This window comes from Cyclopterus lumpus, chromosome 10, assembly GCF_009769545.1.
Source record: "Cyclopterus lumpus isolate fCycLum1 chromosome 10, fCycLum1.pri, whole genome shotgun sequence".
Classification (NCBI taxonomy): Eukaryota; Metazoa; Chordata; class Actinopteri; order Perciformes; family Cyclopteridae; genus Cyclopterus; species Cyclopterus lumpus.
In genome coordinates, this window is record NC_046975.1 from 22,401,881 (window position 1) to 22,411,355 (window position 9,475).

A 9,475-nucleotide genomic window follows, 5' to 3' on the forward strand; every position below is an offset into this window, starting at 1 on the left:
CGAAGCTCTGACCGATGTCTAAAAAACAAATTGACAAAAAATGTGACTGCTGCTGAACACACAGCCTCTGGGGGGGGTCAAAGGAGAGCCCCCCCCCCCCACCCCTCGTAATCTCGTTGTAAATCCCGCTCTGTGTTTGCAGGGGGAGGAGGAGGAAAAGCCGCCTGGGAGTCATTTGCAGAAGAAACCGGGGATTCAAAGACGTGAGCGAGAAAAAAACCGGTCCGGTCGGTCTGGACCGTCTGACATAATTCTGGAAATACGTTTAAAAAGCATCACGGTTCGTCCCGTTTTAAATATATATATATATTTTTTTTCATGTTTCAGTTCATGCATCGTGACACCTTCAGCGTTTGCATCCCCTTTTAATGTCAAGAGCAGCTGTTGAAGAAAAGTATTTAAAATACAAAAGTTGTCCAAATATTGACCAAATAAAGTCTATTATTCAATTGACTTCTAACCCCCCTCGAACGCAATGCCGGCCAATCAAAGCGCCGCATCCATCGACTTGTCGTCCAACAATTACAGATGTTTCTTCGCTTTAACTTTTTTTTGATCTGTGGCTTTAACTTCTGTCTTCAGCTTCTTAACCCGAGTCCGTTTGACGTGCTGGAAAATATCCTTATTTTTAGCATATTTTAGAGCCTTCTGTCTGATTGTATCTGAAATAGCTCAATTCATATTGTGACGGCGTGGGCTGGATGGAGAAGCAGCAAGGGGGCGGGGCTTAGCAAAGGGTTAATTCAATAGCTGCTCAATGTGGAGATCATTTAAACTACTTTATGATACTATATGTAGTGGAAAGAACAAGTGGCCAAAATATAGATGTATTTTTAAGTAAAGTAGAAAGGAGTAACACAATATGATGAAGTAGATACTTAAAGTAGTTCCTTAATGGGAGTAAAACTGTGATAAAGTAGATACATACTGTAATGTATTGTGCATAGTAACACAGAGTACCTTTTATGTGTCACTCTGGTTATTTGCTTACAATTGTGGCTTTTTAAATTGCTTTAATTTGAAGAATTATTATTTATATTATATGCAACCCGAGGTCAATTCATCCTCATGATGAGCTGCTGCAAAAAAAAGAGTTAATTTCTTTGCGAACATGTGGACTCAATTTATCCTCGTCGACTGTACAAAAACCCACAGTCGGGATGCAGGAGTCAACTTAATTAAAAATGTGTTTACGGCCGAGGGGAACGGTTAGTGTGCAAGATTCCTGCCCCCCCCCCCCCCCCCCCCCCCCCACACACACACACACACACTAATAAACCTTACCCCCCACTTCATAAAGGGTTAAATCTGTCTGGTGAAACTCTTTTTGTTTACCTCACTGGAAGCAGGTAAATCATGACAATAAGTGTGACGGTTCAAGTGACCGTAAAGTTAACGGCAGAGCGGCGTCATGTTGAACAACGGGGGGGTGCCACGAGGTCGCGAGGTTCCCCCCTCCTTCAGTTTCCACGACGTGGGCCCTCACATCGAGTCAGCGCCATTGTTTTTACTCAGAAAGCTGTAAAAAAAAAAAAAAAACGTCTGTCGAGGGGGGAGAGAGATGCCCTCCTCGATGCAATCTGACTTTTTTTTTTTTTTTTTTACGACGTGGCCCGAAGCCGTAACTTTTCTTTTTTCTCTCTTCTTCTTCCTCGCAGACGGTATCGGATGTAAGGTAACCGCCGTGAAGCTGGATCTCTTTAAACTGCCGTTTAATGTCCCGTTGATTGGTCGCCCCGTCTTAACGGGCGATGCCACGGAGCCCTCTGCCTCTGTTTGTTCAGCAGGACTTTTAAAAAGGGGAACCCATTTTGACTGCCGCATGTATATATAATATCCCCCCCCCCCCCTCCCCCCCCCCTCCTCTCTCTTTGTCATCAGCCTCGTCTGCCGAACGCTCCCCGGAGCGGAGGTGGCGCCCATAACTTGGGCCTCGCCAGTCTAAAGATGATCATAAAAGTCCATTTTTTACGGAGTTCAGCTGAAGAGAGGTTTTCCCCCAAAAGCCTTGTGAAGCAAGTGATCCTTCAGAACGTGGACGGGGGAACTGAGAAACGTGTTTATTGCTTTTTTTACATCTGCTTGATGTTTGCAATAATGACAATAATCACTGCAACTACTGGAGTAGCTTTATTTGAGTTATTTATTGTATTGTCAGTAAAGCATCCTCTAGCTTTTTTACCCTTTTGTTTTTTCTTAAAGGCCACATTAACGTTACTCTGTTATCAGTTCACATTTCTTTTCATTTAAATTCACTTAAATGTGTGTTTGAAAAGGCAGATTTAGATCCCACTAAACTTAACTCGGTGGCGTTGTTGCTTAAACCCTAACGTGTGTTTTCTAAAGGAATCTCGTGCCGAAAAAAAGACTTTTCCCGTACACAAAACCAATGGATTGCATTTGGTTGACACACATTGCCGTGAGACTGTGTTTGATGTATCTCAACATCTATTGGATGGATTGCTAATGCTGCATTCACACGTTGGCTGTTTAACTGCAGCTGCATGAACCCCAAAATAAAAAAAAAGGAATGCCGAAATAACAACATATTAATGTAAAATGTCTGAATCGCTGCTCTGGTAGGTCAACCTAGCATCATATTGATGCTTTGCTAACACTGTGGCTGCTCCACCGACACTCGAAATAACTTCCTATCGACAATCTATGGTTTATGCACATAGTTTTGTTTACAAATATGAAGTATTACAGAGCACTGGGCGCCCACCTACGATATTTTGTATCTCCATTTCTTATTCAACGGCGTCAGTGATGACAAGAGGAGAATATCGACATTCGAACCCCCCCCCCCCCCTCATCGATCACATCGGTGTAAGTCTTGGCTCCGACGCCTCTGACCTTTTACGCGAAGGCCAAGACATTTTTTGTTGTTGTTTCTTCCACTGAGCTCTGTGGCTCAAAGCTAACACACAGTGAGCGGCTCCATATCCGTGTTGTCATAGCGACCGGAGGATAAACGGCCTGTTGCAGCGGTGAAAGGGCAGCTGTTCACCCCCCCCCCCCCCCACACACACACCCACACCCACACCCACCTCTCTGCATTTCTTTAGGACGGTGATGTACGAGCTGGCCCGGGGCGGAGACGCGTCGAGGTTCCTCCCAACAGCTAGGTCACGGTAGCTGCTACCATCCATCGGGTCCTTTTTTTTTTTTCTTGCTGTTATCCTCTGCCACCGTTCAACAAGTCCAACATGTGCGGAGGATTAACGGCAATAGCAGATAATCAATAAAACAATTCCCCTCGACACATTTGGCGTGATGGATGCATCCCCGCCGCCCTCTGCGCTCACATCATCATTAGTAGCGGCGTTGGGCGGGGGTTAGGGGTTGAGGGGGGGCGGGGGGCGAAAGGTGTCAGAAGATGGACTCTGGGAGCCGGTGTAGTTAAAGAGCTGCAGCTGAGTTTGCACCCCTCGCACCGATTCCCCCCCCCCCGCGAAAAGACGAGACACGTGAGCGATGGGGGCAGAGGAGGAATGGTTTCGGTTTACCGGCGGGTCCGACTTGAAAAACACCACATGGACTCAGTGGGACGCTAAGTGTCCCGTCTTTGAGGGGCGAACGCAGTCGGGATTCTTGACTGGCAGCGTGGTTATTCACAAAACGCCGGGGGAGCAGCGCGGGACGATCCATCCCGCTCTTCAAAAGCTTCAAATGGACCTTGGCCTTTATTGTGACGTATCGGTGTGTCATTCGCTGCTCTGATTGCTGCACCGCTTCCCAAAAAGTCCTTGTTTTTAAGCGTTTGGCCAACCGGTTGCAGTTTTTTTTTTTTTTCGTACACGACGATTGTAATGTTGTTTTCTCGAAGAAAAATACAGTTTATTGAGTGTATATCATATTCTGTCATCGTGGATTATTAGCCAAGTACAAAGGGATGAGCCAATCGTTATAGGGCCTGTTTTTTATCAGCCAATCCGCCATTTACTCATATTTTATATTAAAAAACAGCACCTCATCTAAACTGTTTACTGCAGGAATATATTTGCAATACAGCTGTGTGTTTATGATCAAAAATCCAACGTGACTTGTCATCGTAGTTTTGCAGCCCTAGTCCATCATGCAGGACCTGTTTTTAGCATTAAGGCCTTTGCACACAGGAGGGAGGGGGGGGCGTCATGGAAAATACTGTTTATTTAGGTCTTTTATTGTGAAAGGGGAGGACGGAAAAGGTTTTGATCTTCCTCAAAGTTGCCTTTGTGTTGTTGTTTTTTTATAAATACATAGAGCTCACACTCTTTTACAACCAAAAAGCTCGACACGTTCCCTACAACCTGATTGGTTGACGCTTTTATTTGCAGATAATTGACCTTGTGAGATGATGCTGCCGCTTGTTTCCACAACACTGAAAGTATTCGTGACAAAAACAGCGGTTAAAAAAAATAAATATATGTGTTCACTCGCATGGAACAGAGAAAAAAGGCATTTAATCCGCCGCTTATAAATGACGGCAATTTATTGATCTGTCAGGTCGTTAACATTCTTTACTCAATATTTTGCACGTTTCTGTACAAAAACTCTGCTGCTCTTCATTTTCAGACATACTACGCATATTTCTTATAATGCCGTCTCGTGTTTTGATCTGACTTTATATCTCATTTTGTGTGGGTTCCCCCCCCCCCTCTCTTTCCCCGAGCTTCAGTTCACGACTAAAATATCCCATAATCAAGGATGAAGATGTCACGAAGAACCCGTCTTAAAAAGACCTTAACGGGGGGATTTAGTTCTCGTGACAGTTACCAATGAAAAAGACTGCGACGGCACACATGGACAGCAGCTTCTCTCCTCCGGCTCCCACAATGCTTCAGTGTGAGCTCAGAGCACCATCACTTCCCACAATATCTCACTGGGCATAAGCTGCGCTAGGCGGTGGAGGCCTCCGTTCGCGACGGGACACCCCATTGGCTTGATTTACGGTGGGGGGGGGGGGACGCTAATAAGGGGAGGAAACCACTTTGCTTCACATACACCCGAGGATTACGTTTCACACTGAATGGGAACATTGAGGCGTCCAGGTGAGGAGCATCCTGAGGGGCGAACTATAAATGGCGGCGGCGATGGATCATTATGCGTCAACCGCTTTAAAAACAACCCGCGCTCAGCGATATTTTTTGACTTGATCCCCACCCCCCCACCCCCACACCGCTCGCTAAGTCATCACTTTTTTTTTTTACTAGTAATTGAAAATTCCTGTACATTTCTGAAGAGTAATTTGAGTTTAAATGCCCAATGTCATATAATTAACTCTTATTTTTCCAGTTCACAGTGAAGCATTCATGAGCTTTTTTTTTTTTTTTTTACTGTACATGTGGTGGTCATCACCGGCGGTATCAAAAAACACCACACAAGTTGTGAAAATGTGAAAGAAAAGGGTGTAATAGTATAGGTCAAAGGTCAGGTAGCTGGTAGAGAAAAGCACTTTTCTACTGTTTTTTTTTTTTTTTTTAAAGGATCCTACAAGTGCATTCGTTTTAGCAAATTAATTCTAAAATTATATTTTTCTTTTGTCACCATTTTTCAATGCAAACCACATTTTTGTGCATCGACTGCTTCCAAATTGTCATATATTTCTCTAAAAATAATATCTATAGAGAAAAGTCAACTCAAAGAGAGAGAACAGCACGCCACCTATTTTTTTTGCAGGAATTAAAAATACTTTTAGTCGGAAGCTGAACATAAAAAAAAAGAAGCTTTTAATGCAAAAAGAAACCCGAAAGGACCCTTTTGATAAAATGCATCTCGTCTCTTGTCTGGATCTGATCTCCCAGCAGCACAAATCTGAGCTTTTCTCAACAAGAACCTTGGATCTGCCTCTGAGGAGAGCTTTGCATAAAGATTCACGCTCACGCACTAATAATTCAATAGCTAGGTACTTCTAACTGGAGGTAACCACGGCGACGATGAGAACGTCACAAAACAACGAGTTAAAACCTGAGCACGAACGTTCATTATTTAGCTTTTTATGAGCAGCAGATTGACAGAATTCTTCACATAACTCGCTTTAAGCCTACGCACAAAAACATTTTAGAATTTGGAAACGGGGGGCGACGGCAAATTCCATCTGCCGATGAAGGCCATGAGACGCATCAATGAGATGCTTTTGATCATTTAGGAAAAATGGATTAGGGTGGAAACGAATAAACATTTTGTGGAATCCTATGAAATTAATGGAAACCAAAGGACAAGGACACGCTGGAAGATATTAAATCAGGTTCAACTTGTTTCCAGTTCACTCCAGTTCACTGTGTTTCACATTGTAAACGAGAAGTCCTGCACAAATAAGACGTTTTTTAAAAATAACCGAGCTACCGCACATGGTGCCCACACAACTGTGGAAACCAATAGAGAACTGGACATGTGCGTCAGATAAGAATAGTTCAGTATTATAGACAAGCTTTGATCCCTTATATTAGATCATTGTGCGTGTTTGTTGTGTGTGTGTGTGTGTGTGTGTGTGTTCTATAAAAAAATGTCCTCAAAGCAATGATGTCGCACCGGTTTGCCCTCATTTTACAGTGTGTGTAAAAATGGTGACGCCGCCTCCGTCCGGCGGGGGCCTGAAAAGAGCCGCTCACCTCATTTATCTTGAATTAATCCGCCATGTTACGTCGTGTTAATCCCGGCAATGTAGGCAAGAATCCAACCAGACCACATCGATCAGACGGTGGGGATTAAAGTGTAGTCGTGCCGGGTGAAAGTGCCGCGGCGTTTGGGAAGAGTCGCCGTTAAAAAAAACAAACCGGAGAGGGGGCACCAACATCTCAACACCTCATTTATTAGGTCAGCAGGAAATACCATCCAGAAAACTGCACTCTAAACATGATCGCACCAGGGAGCGATGAAGCCTCCTAAACGGTAAAACATACTTTCAGTGGAAGCGGGAGCAAAACATAAAAATGATGAAGTGTAAAGTAATGTTTGGCCCTTTTTGATGTGATTTATTCTTTGGTTTATTTGTTGTGCCCATTGTTGTTTTCTTCCTGCAGTGATTATCACTGTCGCAAGTAATAAAAAAAAGATAACTTTTAAAAAACAATGTTACAAAGGGGCTTTTCCAATGAGATCATTATAAAAGTAATTAAGATCGAGACATAAGCACGATAAAATGATTAAAATAGAGACAACAATATACCATTAGTTTTCGTAAAATGCTTTACATAAAAGAGAGTAATAAGAAGAGATTTAAAAGAAGATAATGAGTTTAGTCCCGGCCACCCCAGAGAGGAAATCACTTAATCTCTCGCCGTTGACTTTGTGCTACGTGAAGGTGCATCTTTGTCGTTTTTTCCTTTGCTAGCAAACAACAACAACAACAACAACAGAAATGCCTAAAACCACTGTGTGGTGGGATGAACAAGCAACAGGTTAAAGAACAATATGCAGCTTGTGTCATAGTGAAATGTGGATGAATCAGAAAGCAATGCAATATTAAGTTAGCAAGTCCCGCAGCTAACTTCAGCAACGTAGCTAACGTTAGCTCGCTAACAGCTAGCTTGTAGCATCCTCCGTTATCCTTGCCTGCTGCAATAATTCTTTGAAGTGCAGCTAATCTTTAACATAATGTTTATTATCCTTCCTTCCATCTGTACGGCCATTTAACAACCACTTATCTCCCCGGACATCACTTCCAGGTGACGTTAAACCCATCTGCTTCGTAAATGGTGGCGATTAAACTTGTGTTTCAGCCGGTTCTCTCGAGGTCTCGTTCCTTCAGGGCCGCGGTCCAAAAAACGCATCTAAGAGTTTGCAGCCGCTGTCACAGGACTCTTATTGTCTTCCTCCTCGTGTGCCACCGAGAACATCATTTGTCATTTATGGCTTACCGAAGCCGATCACGCACATCACTTTTGCATGTAATTCAAACAAGAAGCGTTTTTTTTAATGGCCGCGGTACTCTTTCATGTCTTCTTTTTGACAGGAATATTGATGGTTATTACCCTTCTCTTTTGACTGTGGTTGTGACATTTCCAGCCATAAAGAGACATATATACATTGTTATTATAATTTTTTTGTTTTCGGGTGGTGTTTGGCAGATTTCTGTCAACTCGAATCTTAAAAGAAAAGAAAAAAAAAACTAAACTTTTGACGCACTGGAAAACATTTGGAGCAGAAAAAAAAAAGTTCCCGACGTGAAGTCCAATCTATCATCTTGTCTGCGCCACATGTGAGGTCCAGTTACCTTTGGTCCCCTACCTGCAGCGCTGCGTCAGTCCTGCTCTGTGTAACTGTCTCGTAACGCCGAAACAGAACCTCTTTCCCTCACGCTCCGGGTTCCACCCGCCAATTAGAAGCGATCACGATTCGGATGTCGCGGCCAAAAAAACTCTCGTTGGAAGCCCTCGATGAAAAGAAGGTGGAAATTCAAGAGACGGGCCATGGCGAGTCTCAGGCAACGCCGCTTGTCTGTCGGCGAGCAGACGAAAGCTTCTCGACTTTTTTTTTCTTTTTCTGCTTGCAAGTCAAATATTTTTGGACGTGATGCTTCCCAGAGTCTGGTTCTGCAAATGGGTTTCTCTGGTTTTATGGAATCCAGATAACCGTGTTTGATCATCGGGACAATTTTAGATCGTGCTGCAACGCTGATGTTTGTTAATCAGTGTCGGGCAGGCTGACCCGATATCGTGGCTTTGGGTATCGGCCGATAACGAGTACCAATCATATAGTTTAATTAATAAGCTCTGCGCCTCGCCGTGTGGAACAGACTGGGATCATTCTTTTATGTGTAACAGCAATGCTTTCCTAACTTTTTAAAACTCCATCCATCCATCCATTTTCAATACCGCTTATCCTCATTAGGGTCGCGGGGGCGCTGGAGCCTATCCCAGCTGACATAGGGCGAAGGCAGGGGACACCCTGGACAGGCCGCCAGTCCATCGAGGGCACATGTAGGGACATACAACCATTCACTCTCACACCTATGGGCAATTTAGAGATCAATTAACCTGCAGCATGTCTTTGGACTGTGGGAGGAAGCCGGAGAGCCCAGAGAGAACCCACGCTGCCACGGGGAGAACATGCAAACTCCACACAGAAGGACCGCTCCGACCGGGAATTGAACCCGCGGCCCGCTTGCTGTGAGGCGACAGTGCTAGCCACTACACCACCGTGCAGCCATAAAACTCAATACAACAAAAAGAATTACTGAATTTATTATCGATATTAAAATAATAAATCGTACACCAGCAACTTGGTAAAAGCAAAAGCTTTATTAACTGAATTATCTCTTCTGACCACCAGGGGCGACTCCTCTGGTTGTATAGAAGTCTATGCTTCATGTGTTAAAGCTGCATTCTCTCTACTAAACACCAGGGGGCGACTCCTCTGGTTGTATAGAAGTCTATGCTTCATGTGTTAAAGCTGCATTCTCTCTACTAAACACCAGGGGGCGACTCCTCTGGTTGTATAGAAGTCTATGCTTAATGTGTTAAAGCTGCATTCTCTCTCCTGACCACCAGGG